Source organism: Cupressus sempervirens, chromosome 2 (assembly GCF_028749045.1).
Source record: "Cupressus sempervirens isolate cs-2001-9-10 chromosome 2, ASM2874904v1, whole genome shotgun sequence".
In the NCBI taxonomy this organism is placed as follows: domain Eukaryota; kingdom Viridiplantae; phylum Streptophyta; class Pinopsida; order Cupressales; family Cupressaceae; genus Cupressus; species Cupressus sempervirens.
The window spans coordinates 3,434,424-3,446,802 of record NC_143119.1 but is presented as its reverse complement, the minus strand read 5'-3'; the positions used below and the strand labels follow the sequence as shown (position 1 = coordinate 3,446,802).

Sequence of the window (12,379 nt, the reverse complement as noted above, 5' to 3'; positions counted from 1 at the left end):
TGACCCTTTTTTTGACCTAAATAGAACACTTCTCGACCAATAATCCCCTAAGAAGTAACCTATCGGCTAATAAGTCATATGAAGCCTACCATTTCATGTAGAGAATAGTGAAATGGTGTTGAGTAATGAGTACCCTAAATGTGTGTGTATGAGAATTAGGTCTATATATAGAGTTCAATGTAATTACTTCGAGGCTATAGTTGATGTGAGGGAAGTGGGTCATTGATTATTTTTAATTATATAAGATGGTGGTTTAGGTTTATGATAGAGGAAGAGTATTGAGGAGAGATATTACGTGCTTAAGGGACAATGCAAGCCAGTAAATATTATGAAAATCTGCAAGGAGTAGATTCTTGTGATGTAGATTAAGAAAAGTGTGGAGTACAACTACAGAAGAAGCTTTAATCGCTCCATAACAATCCAAAGTGTTTATTAGTTGTCATCCATATTATTGGCGCTCAAAATTGTAGTCCAAATTTTGCGCACTGTTGAAAAATTTAGCCCTATAAAAGCTTTTCATGCACATGTACCCGACTGTCCATTTGAGTCCTAAGAGGTGTTCAATGTTTCTAACACCTTTCATTCAACACGTCCACTCGTTCCATGAAGTTAAACTGACATTCTGAGCCATTTCGTGAAGTCTCATTTTGAGCGTCAAATCTGCATTTTACCCTGTGTCAAACAGCGATAGGAGGCCATGTTTGCATCTAAATATCTTTAACCCAGTAATGTTTCATGACACACTTCTTTGGGAGTGTTTAGTGTCCATACCTAAGAGCCTATGTTTCAGATTTCAAGCTATTTTGAGTTTGTTTGACTAGGTTTTGAATCGCTCACAGTTGGTCAGTTACTATTTTCATGCTTTTGCAATTAATTCTAAATTTTGGGAGGCTTTGTTTGATGTGCTATAACTTTGACCCAGTTGACCAAAATGCTAAAATTCTTTTTCATCACATTGTAGATGTCAAAGACTTGTTATGTTTCAAGTTTCAGCTCATGAAAAATCTGTTGCTCAATTTTCGAACGCGATTCCAATTGGAATTTCTAACTTTTTACTGGTGTTAGCATTTGTAGATTTGTCAGTACCCCTCTTCATGATGTTATAACTTGAAATCCATGATTTATTAGATCAAATGGATTGTATCCCTGTGTTTTCCTCCAAAAATACTTTAAGCGTGCCAATTTTTAGGTCATGATGAATCAGTCTGCACACTATTTGAGGTTAATTTCGTTTGCAAAAAATGTTTTTTGTTAGTGTTTCCAGTTTACCAAATCCAAGTAGCCTACTTTGACCACTTTCCATTCGCGCCCAGTTATTTGTCACGAGCCCAAATCCTAGATCCATACTCTCCTTGTGACAGAGAATCAATGCCCTAGTATTTGTCTTCCCAAGTGTCAATTTACCAAGTTTCTGAAGCCGATTTTGAACCCAGTTTAGTGTTTTTTGACATGTTTTCTTACAGGCAGTTCTTAGAGGTCAACTTTGACAGCGAATATCTTTTGACTGGAAATTTTTCATGAGACAAAATTTGACAGGATGCAAGTATGTAAAACAGAGATTTAGTGTGCCAGTTTTTAGAGCCCAATCAGCTGTTCTGGTCAATTTTTAAGGCCAGTCAACAGACCTCTTGACGTAGAAGTGATAGTTAGTAGAAAGTGATAAAATGAGTTTTAATGACCAAATTAATGTTCAAAATCAATTCCAGTGAATGTTAAAAGGTTAATGGGCCAGTTTGAGGATTCAGTTGTCCGAAAGCAAAATTTTTTTAGCCGGACCCATTTTGGGGCCCGACTAACTCCGCCAGACTGATAAGATATTGGGAAATGAAAGTGAACATAATCATTAAAGAATCAAGTGAAATATTTTATGTGTCATCAACATCTGGAATTGAGAAAGCTGTTCAAAAAATTACTGAAGGTCCTGCCAATGTGAAGGTCAATCTCATCTCCACCAAGGGTGAATTAAATAACAATATGTTTACCTTGCATGGAACAAGATATTTTTTCAAAAAAAAGAAAACATTATTCCAGGGACATAAATGCTAGTTGTTTGCCACCCAATGTTAATAGTTGAAAATCAAGGCTCTCATGAGATTGATACTGATGGATTTGTTGTGTCACAAGGCAATCCAATTTTAGGTGTTCATGTATATCTGTATTTTGATGATGTTGTCAAGGTTCACTGCCCCTAGGGTGTTGGAGCAGCTCCATAAAAAAAAATAAACACTCTGTCATGTCATATTTGATGCAAATGGGAGATTTATTTTTAAATCTATTCCTTATGGAAAATATAGGCTATTACCTTTTTACAAAGGAGAGAATACAATATTTGATGTGTCACCTCCTTCTATGAAACTTCTGGTGGAGCATATTCAAGTTGCCATATCTCAACTCTTCTAGGATATGTAATTCGATAAAACATTATGGAGCTTACATGCTTAATTTGGTCGTAACTTCCAAGCTACTCAAAGTTATTATGTTGCATGGAAAGGTTATAAAATAAACACAAACAAGCCCACGACATAGCAGGGCAAGTGTTACAATGTGAAACCCATTGCCCATTTGACCAATCTAAGCAGGTGATGTATTGAAAGTGAGATGTTAAATTGTCTACAACTCACAAGCTCATGCCACATTAGAAAGAGCATATGCAATATTCAGAGGAAGCCACTAATAAAAAGGGACACCAACAATCAGTATTAAAATGAGCTCACGCAGTCAATAAAAAGAGGCGCCAAAGAAAATACAAAGCGACACAGGGGACATTCACAAAATGAATGAAGAGCTTGAAAGTTCAAAGGGAGAACTCACACAGGTTTGCACAGGGGTCAGTGCAAACTAAAGGAAAGAGGCAAGCATTAGTGGCAGATATACTGATTAAACTCCATGTGCAAGGTAAAAGGGAAGCTGCCAGTCAAAGTCAGGCAATCCCATGGAAGGGAGCCTATACGGAGGTTCAGTAGGGGAGTCATGGTGGCTTTTTTTTTTTGAATATGTGGCTGAGGAATAAGACTGAGGTTTTGGATGATCTTCTAGTGGTGACCAATCCCTCACTTATCCCAATCAAAGTAGAAGATCCAGAGTGTTATGTTCTACAAAAAGTATAATTCACATGATGCAGATCTTCCAGTGGTGGCCACTTAAATCAAAGAGCAATGTCCAATCTAATATTGTGATGTAAACAAAAGTAGAATAGTGTGAAGCAAAAGAAAAAGAAGCTGTTCATGCCAATGAAAAAGAGAAAGCCGCAGGAAGCTCAGAAAGAACATGCATGGGAGGAGGGCACCCATGCATAGGAAGTGGTTAAGAAGTAGCAGAAATGCTGTAAGTAGGGAAATCATTTTGAATTAGCAGCAATAGCAGTCAATGCTAAAAGAAGAAGCTCATGCTATAATGGACAAGCACGAAAAATCATGAAGCCACCATTATATGAGCAAAGCCACTGGTTAAGGATTTGAAGCTGGTTTAAAAGAATAGAGGAAGATGTTCGCTCATGGCCACAGCAAGGAACAAGGGACGATTTTCATTTTTTATCCCACATTCATCATGGGTAATACTTTTGAAGTCTTTAAATATAACTCTACACTAAATCTATTGTGTCTAAAGACAAAGCATCTTTTGTGGAGAGTTGAGGTGCATTTTTGGGACCCGACCCGAGTAAGGTGGATTGATAATTGGATCCAATAAAACAAAGTTTTAGACAAAAATGCTCCCTTGATGATGTGGTGAGATTGGCTCAGATTGGGACACGTGGCCGCATCAGACGACGAGGGCATACCTGCAATAATAAGATGCACAATGGATAAAGATTGCAGGAAAGTGGAATTTGGAAAAGTGGCAGCGGGTCCCATTTGGAGATGACATGGTGCCATAGGAATAGGTTCAAACACGATGCGATAGATCCGATCATCAATGTATCCTTGCAATAAAAAGTTGCAAGGTCATTAAGGAAGGTGGGCAAGTAGGTGAGCACCATGTGGCAATGAGGTGGCAGGATGACCAATCAGAGGTTGCCACGTGGTGCTCAGACCCCAAATTCAAAGGGCTAGAAAAAATTAAAATGATTTTAAAAAAATTTCATTTTAAAATTGTTTTCAAAAAATGAGTGACGTGCAACTTTTAAATAAAAAGGGATTTAATCTATAGTGAAAAATTTAGATTATTTTAAAGTTTTCAAATTTTTAAAAATATTTGAAGTTGCAGATTTGAGTTTTTAGCAGAGGGGGACATTTTCAAAATGAAATTCTGGAGGTTTCTAGAAGGCAAAATATGCGATGTTATATATCGCCAGTATCGTGAGAAGATGAACTTTCTGATTATGGAGTTCATTTTTGCACAAAGATTCATGGGTTCAAGTTATAACCAGAAATGTGAAATTTGGGGCCTTCTCAGTGGAATGAGTTAAAATTGAAAATGCAGTTACCAGATTAGTAACTGACAGTGAAAATGAAGTTGGGTTCATTTCTAAGTCAGTTAAATGGGGTTTTCACCATCATTTTCATAATGCAAATCAGATATTTTGGCAAATAAAGGATTTCATCATTTAGCAAGAGATAGTTTGCAAATCAGTTATAGGATAATGATGAAACAAAAGCAGATCAAAATGGTAGAGAGAAGAGAGCGATGATTCAGTTGCTGGAGAAGGAATTCTGAAGGGACACTTGTCGATTGCAGATTCAATTCGAGAATTCCTTCAACCTATATCTTTCTCATTCTTTCTCATTAGAGGGGCTTTAGTCTTTGGAGAAAAACCAGTCACTATTGAGATACCAGGTCTTGGATCCAGTTTTGATGTGTTCCCATACTGTGATACCAGATATTTTTGGCAATTTATCTTGTGTGAACAGCAGTAGTGCAGGTTAATACATATAGTTTAGATCTGTTAGGTATTTTCATGTGTTCATTTCATGCATTTGGTAGTATTGTTTCAAGGAAATTAATACAAAGAGCAGAAGAATTTCATTAGTTTCATTCTGATTCTCGTCTCTAGTCATAGTGAATTGTCAATGTTTTATGATCTTTGAACAAAGAGCTTAGGTCATAGTTGCAGTCCCTTAAGGTTGTACATTATTTTGTTGTTGCTTATGACTCAAGGAGTTATGTACATGCTTCAGGGAATCAACAAGATTGTAGGTTCATTGAGAAGGATATCATATAAGAATGAGGTTTGGATTGAGCACAGATGTTTATTTACAAAGTAAATAAATAGATCATATATCTAAATATATACATAAGTATCAGATATCCATATGCATGCATTTGATTCATTGGTTTACCCAACATATAAGGCACTGATCGGTTACAGGATCATTAGGTCTTATTGCTGTATATTAAGGGTTTGTTGAAATCAACATTATTAATCAAATGTTCTTTCCCTTTCATGTTGAAGGACCTAAATGTTTAACTCTCACTCAGCTTATGAGATTCATAGCTCTGCATTTAGCTACTATAGATTTGTGTCATTTCATGAGTCATTAGGAGAAATAAGGGTAAAATCTGCTTAATAGATTCAGGGATATGTTTTTGCACTGGTATAGTATCAATTGAATCTGAGGTCTACTTGCCTAGGTTTAGCAGAGCCTGAATTAGAAGAAGGGTCATGCCTTATAGTTGGCCTATTGTCAAAAATGGAATTTTAAAAATGAGAGTTAGTTTCCCTTAGATATGTTAGTTTCTCAATGGGATAATTGAAAACTCTCCAATGTTTTCAAACACTAACACGTATATAGCCCATAAGGAAGAGAAAGAGTGAGTGAGGGGGGTCAAGATTAGAGGAGAGGCTAATATGTGTGTAATTATAATTTTTTTATTAGTAGTCAAAAAAACAAGAATTTTGTTCATATAAAATGATACTCCAAAAGGTATAAAGGGCATATATGCAACTATGTTTTAGATTAAGGTAAAAGCAGGTTTTGAAGGCCCCCTGAAACCCTTTAACAACTAGAGAAAAGATAAAGCAATAAAACCACCAGGAAGAAGTCCTGAAACCAACAAAAAAATCAGGTTTTATAGGGACCTGAGACCACAAAAAAAGTCCAAAAAAAGAGAACCTGGGTTTTATAGGGACCTGGAACCACTAAAAAAGTTTAGACCAAAAACCAGTAAATAAGACCAAAAACTAGTACCAAGTACCACATCCAAAAATAGGACCAGAATAGGACAAAACCAGAGAACAAAAACCCCAGGCAACTATTGCAGCTCTGTAATCATCTTGATAGCCTCTATACCGATCATAGTGGTATCCTAGATGGAATTAGCAGCCGAAGTAGCAATATCTTTTAGGGCTTTCTTCCTCAAACTTTGCCTTGTTCTTTTGCTTGGACCCTCTAGAGATATAATTTCTTCATTGACTCTTTTGCCAAGGTTCGTAGTAGTAGCACAAATACTAGAAGTGACCTATTCCATCCTTGTTCCACTTTCCTTTATAAGCATTCTGAGATATTTCTCATAGTTTTTGAGTTTATTTGGGATATATCCCATTCGCTCTTCCAAATGGCTAATTTTGGCACAATTGGTGTCCTGGATGTGTTGCAGAGTTTCCACTTTCTTCTTTAGCCCAATCAATTCATTATAAATCCAAGAATCCACATGGAGAAGGAAGTCAGCTTTGTGCTTGGCAGAATGTAGGAAGGAGAGCTTGGTTTCCCTTTGTAGAGAATTAGTGGTACCATCTGTAAACTCATGAGGAGGGGAGCCAACCATATCTACATGTTCCTCCCTATCCCTCTGTCCCTCCTCCCTAGTCTCAACGGGATTCTCATTCTGAACAAGGCCCTCCTTGTCATGACCTCGAGTCTTTGTAGAAGGTAGGGTAGGATTAACCATTTGATCCTCCTCTCTCACCTCAATAGGATTCACAATAAGAATATGTTTGTCTTTAACCCCTCCACTAGAAATAGTATGAATGTCCTCCTTCTTAGGGTTGCTCTATTATGAATTTCCCTCACTTATGTCTTCTCATTCCCTTTCTCAAATTTTCCTTTGGTCTCTGGATATCCTTCAAAATTTGAGCTAAAATCCCCAACATCTATACCATCCTCTTCCTCATAGATATCATTCTTTTAGCTAATAGTATTCTCAGACTTAGAGACCTCTTCCATACTATGTTTTTGAGTATTAGAGGGTTTACATTTGGGGTCCTTTTCTTTTCCTTTTACACTGCTCTCCTTCTTAATGTTTTTTGAGTGAGAACCCTTATTTTTTCAGAAGGGGTAGAGGATATAGATTTATTTTTACAATAACCCTCAATGGGAAGAATCAAACCTTCATGCAAAATAGGACAAGACTCCTTCCTATGAGCATACAAACTTTGAAGCAAAGAAAACAACAAATAGAAAGGGAAAGAAAGTCTATCCTTATGCCTGAAATGATTGAGAAAAACAAAATAAAATTTGTGAACCCTTTTATTTCTACCGTCAAGGATGAAATACTCATGAATACATCATAGCACATCCCACCAAATTTATTTTATTTGCCCCACATCAAAGAAATCTCCATTCTTTTCAAGTTGTTTCTCCTCAGCATCCGACTTCAAAAATTTTTTGTAGGCAGCATTGGAGATATTGATCTATTTGGTGAACTTAATACCAGTCATGGGGAGCTCTGTAATCTCAGCAATAAAGTCCTACGTTAAATTCATAGTGACTCCATGAAGGAGGACCCTATCAGCAGGCCAGTTATTAAAAAAGGTAGTCATGATATGGGGTTTAAAACCATGCAGTCTCTCAAGATAACTGGTCACCTTCCCTTTCTATAAGTTCACTATTCACAAATACATTTTTAAAATTTATTTTTTAATCACAAAAACATTTAAAATTTAAAATTCTAAGTTATCAATAACTTAATAAGTAATTAATAGTACTTATGTTAAGGCCATTTAAGGTGTTCACCTAGAACCTACTATGTTTACCCACAAAAAGTAAACACCATGTTGGAGACTTCAAAGTTAGAACATCCTCATCTATAATAATGACAATAATGCATGTGAGAAACAATAATATCATGATACAAAAATAAGTTATAACTAAAATTATTTTAAGGGGGAAATTAAAACCACTAATTTTTTAACTAGATCATAAATTAATAAAACAGATTATTAGTGCATTAACAAACCTTAAGTATCATTGTCAAACTTGGGCACTCTGGCTTAAGTTTTTCAGTTTTGATGTTTGATACCATGCAACCAAATACAATGAAATCATGATCAATTAGTGTTTAGAAAAACAAATTTAAGAAGATTAATATCAACATGTGGTTGCAATTAGTAGAGATTGATTTTAGTGAATGAAGACATGATGCATTTCAAGAAAGGAAAAAAAAAATTATTTCAATAACATCAAAATGTAGAATGTAGCAATAGTAAAAAAAAAGGAACCGAATGATAGAATGTAAATAGTGAAGAATCATTGCTTGTAGCTAGTTAAACATCCATATGTCTTTGGTTTCTCTCCCTCCCATCCAAAATAAAATCATCATCATCATCAATGCCATGACCATCATCATGAACATATTCGCCATCATCATCATCATCATCTCGTTCATCTTCACCATCATCATCATCTACTTCATCTTCCACTTCTTCAATATCTTCTTCTTTAATCATATTATACTTTACCGATCTTCCTCTTAGATCATGTCTAGACCAACCTGGTTTATGTGGAATGCCAAAGTAAAACACTTGCTCACATTGGTTTGGAAGAACATGGGGCTTATTTTCAACTAGCTCAAATGACCTTGTATTAATCATTGTAAATCCATTATCATGTTCAATAATAGTTCTATCAGGATCATTTTGATTTAGTTGTAGCCTGTATCATTTGATACCAAATAGAACTTGTTCGAAGGAATTAGAGTCGCACTCAATTATATCATCCAAAATGCATAGTATCTATATTCAAATTGTTGAGGATGCATGTCATTTCTAAACAAAATATTAGTGACCTAAAAGACTACAATTATCCCAGAATCACAAGTTCTCTTAGTCTCATCCACTTTTTTTATTCAAAATTTACGACCATTGTAGTACATAGCTTTGTAGTGCTTGACCTATTATTTTTCAAACATGTCAAAATTATGCATTCATCCACGAGTTGATATTAAACAAATGTGTCATGATAGATTAACTTATACGTACCTTTCCACCTCTTAACCCATTTGTTAAATCAATTACCATTGGCGTAACATTGAGATCTCCATTTCGAAGAGCTTCTTTAACCAATGAAGCAACACCTTCCCATGTTAATGAGAAATAATTTTTTTGAGATCATACAATCCATACCATCATCCAATCAAAATTATTTTCAATATATATATGAAGTGCATCCCACTCACGAGCAATTGTATAAAATAAATAGACCAGTTGGAAACAACTTATATTGATAATGGATAAGAAATAATTAATTACAATAATATCTTATAATTACCTCTCACTTTTCTCAATCTACCTTTCCCCATCAAGTACTCTCCTTCAAATCTATTAATGAATTTGGGATCCCAAATGCAATCTACATCGATCTTTGATGCAAGTTTGGGAAGATATTCACTAATGTACACCATGGTCTAGTAGATCATATATCCCTCGACGATGGAACCCTCAATACGTGCTCTCTATCAAACCAAGCCCTTCAAAAATTTCAAAGGCCTCTCAACCATCCACATTGACCTAGTTCATATAGGTCCACACAATTCAATCTCCTTAATTAGATGTATGAGGTAGTGTTCTTGTGCATTGAAAAAAGTTGAAGATAGACACTTTTGCATCGCACACAAAACTAAGGAATTTTTCTCTTCCATTGCTTTTTCTTTTTTTTATTAATTTCATTATATAAAAACCACATAGAAGATATTCATCACGCAAAAATATATTAACAAGACTAATAACACTTCTATACAACAAATCTAACAAATAACACTTCTAACCTCATATATTTTCCAAGATCATATATAATGTGTTTGACACTCATGTTGTTGAAGTTGTGTGGGAGAGATAGAGGGAGAATGTACTGTAGTAATAATAAAATGATCTTTTCAATATATTATAAAATAAAACAATCAAAAGTATATGATGTTTTACAAATTTATTGTAAATAGAGAATAAAATGACCTAGCTTGATGAAGGTATGCCAATCATGCATTTTCAACCCTGACTCAAAATCACATTTGTTTGATATTAGACTACTTATGTTTGCAAAAAATCCTTTGGAAATTTAGTTTTTTTTATGGATTCATATATGGCATCAATTTTTTGTTGCATTAATAACCAAGGAATGACACTCGTATTAACCTAGTTTCCATTTCTATTTGATTCAAGGAAAAAATTCAATTCATAATTGGATTCATCAATGTCATTGCAAATTTTGACCAATTTTTCTTTGTCATGCCTTCTGTCCAATATTTCTTAGTGTCTCTATTACATTCTTTCCAATATGCATAGCATCAAACAAATTTATGATTGGGAGGTTCTCGTAGTACGACAACCTACTAAATTTTCTAGGATAGCTTTTAATTCCTTTTGAAAGTTTATCATCGATGCCTTGATGACCTTCATGAACATCAATTATATCATTACAAAAAAAAATATATTATCCAAATTTAAATTTCATATGAAAAATTTGGATCAGATGGAATGAAATCACCTCAACGATTCTTTCGATTGTATTCCAACTTCCACATGTGAAGTGTCATTCTTCATGGCTTTGATGTTGTCTCTTCTTTCCCATTGAAAAGATATTTTTCAAAAATTTGTTACTTATGATTTTTGTGGAGAAAGTGTTTATACTCATCGAACACCTGCTTTCTTAAACTTTTTGAATGACAAGATTTCATCTTTGGACTGCAAATTGAACATGCAAATTTTCCCTTTGTTTGAAGCCCTACAAGGTCATGTATAATCAGATGATATGTGTACTATAAGATTCATATTTTAAATTATCACACGCAACTAAAACATACAATGAAAATGTGTTAGGACTACTACATACCAAAAGTATGTGTTAATAGTTTTACATACTACAAAAATGTCTTAGTCTAGGGGTATCATGTATTGTCCATAAAAGTATTGCATGATATTGAAATTACCTTTCACCAATTGGTCTAGAGATGTCATACATAGTAACCCCATTTCATAACTCCAACAAATCATCAATCAAGGGCTCAATATATACATTCATATCTTTCAATTGGTACTTACCTAGTTGAATGAACATAAACAAAACATAATTATTACAACCATTTTGATATTGTGTTTATAAATTAATTTAGATGACTATTAAATGGAAAAATACCTAGTACAATCATTGGTAACATTATGTACTCCCTCTTTACGGACATCCAAGGACGAATGTTATTGTTAATAACAAAAACATGCCAGATCGAGTAAACAAATCTCATCTCTCTAAATGGATTGACATCATCTGCTGCCAATGAAAGCTTTAGATTATGAGTTTCTTCTTTAAATATTTTCCACCTATCTTCTATGTCCTTAAATACAGAACCATCTATAGGAATTCACATAATGTCATCTTGACTTCTATTGTGTGCATGGTAATCCATAAATTGTGCCAAGCTAGTACACTTGAATAATCATTGCAGACATGGAATAATGAGAACACACCAAAAAACCTTGCGAGGCACCTTTTTGGTTATTTGATCTGATCCATATCTATTAATGTGACAATTAGGGCATTGTGTTACAAATTCATGTTGTTTATCATATATAATATGATCATTGGGACATCTATGTATTGTTTGATACTCCATTCCAATATATTTCATAGTGGTCAATAATTCTTGGTAAGAGTGAGGTAGAATGTTTTATGATGGTAACAAACACTCACCTATCAACCTATGAAAAACCATTGTTAATATAAAGAACATTAATGGTACGCTAACATAGATGACAAAATGACACTATACCTTAGCATATGTGAGATTGCTACATTGGATAACTTGTTCATAACCTTGAACTTTAACAACAACAATACAATAGACAGAAGTGTTGTTTGGGAGCCTTGGTACATGGACTTATATGCCTTTTCAATTATAGGTATATAAAGGTTCTCTTCATCATCATCATTAGATGCGTGAATATCATCGTCTTTATCATATTCATCAGTTATGCCAATAACATTTTCTTCAATCCTATTCTATGGCACATTATCAGCTACACCAATACCAACATCTTCAATTTGTTTTCTACCTTGGGACCATCTTCTTCCATTGGAGCATTACCTCCTTCTTCAATGCTCACACCTCCATGTTCCACTAGTTCAAAATCCACATTCACCAAAGGACAAAAATCTTTTTCCCCTTCAATGTGATCATGTTGCCTACAATATCTCTGAGCTATTATGATTAGAATTCTTTGATTATTTAAGCCCTT

General features: G+C 34.6%; 1 pseudogene; it reads right to left on the bottom strand.

Moving 5' to 3' along the window:
- Nucleotides 1-12,379, bottom strand: part of LOC149570796 (2-oxoisovalerate dehydrogenase subunit alpha 2, mitochondrial-like) — a 157,082-nt pseudogene that overhangs the window by 78,962 nt on the left and 65,741 nt on the right.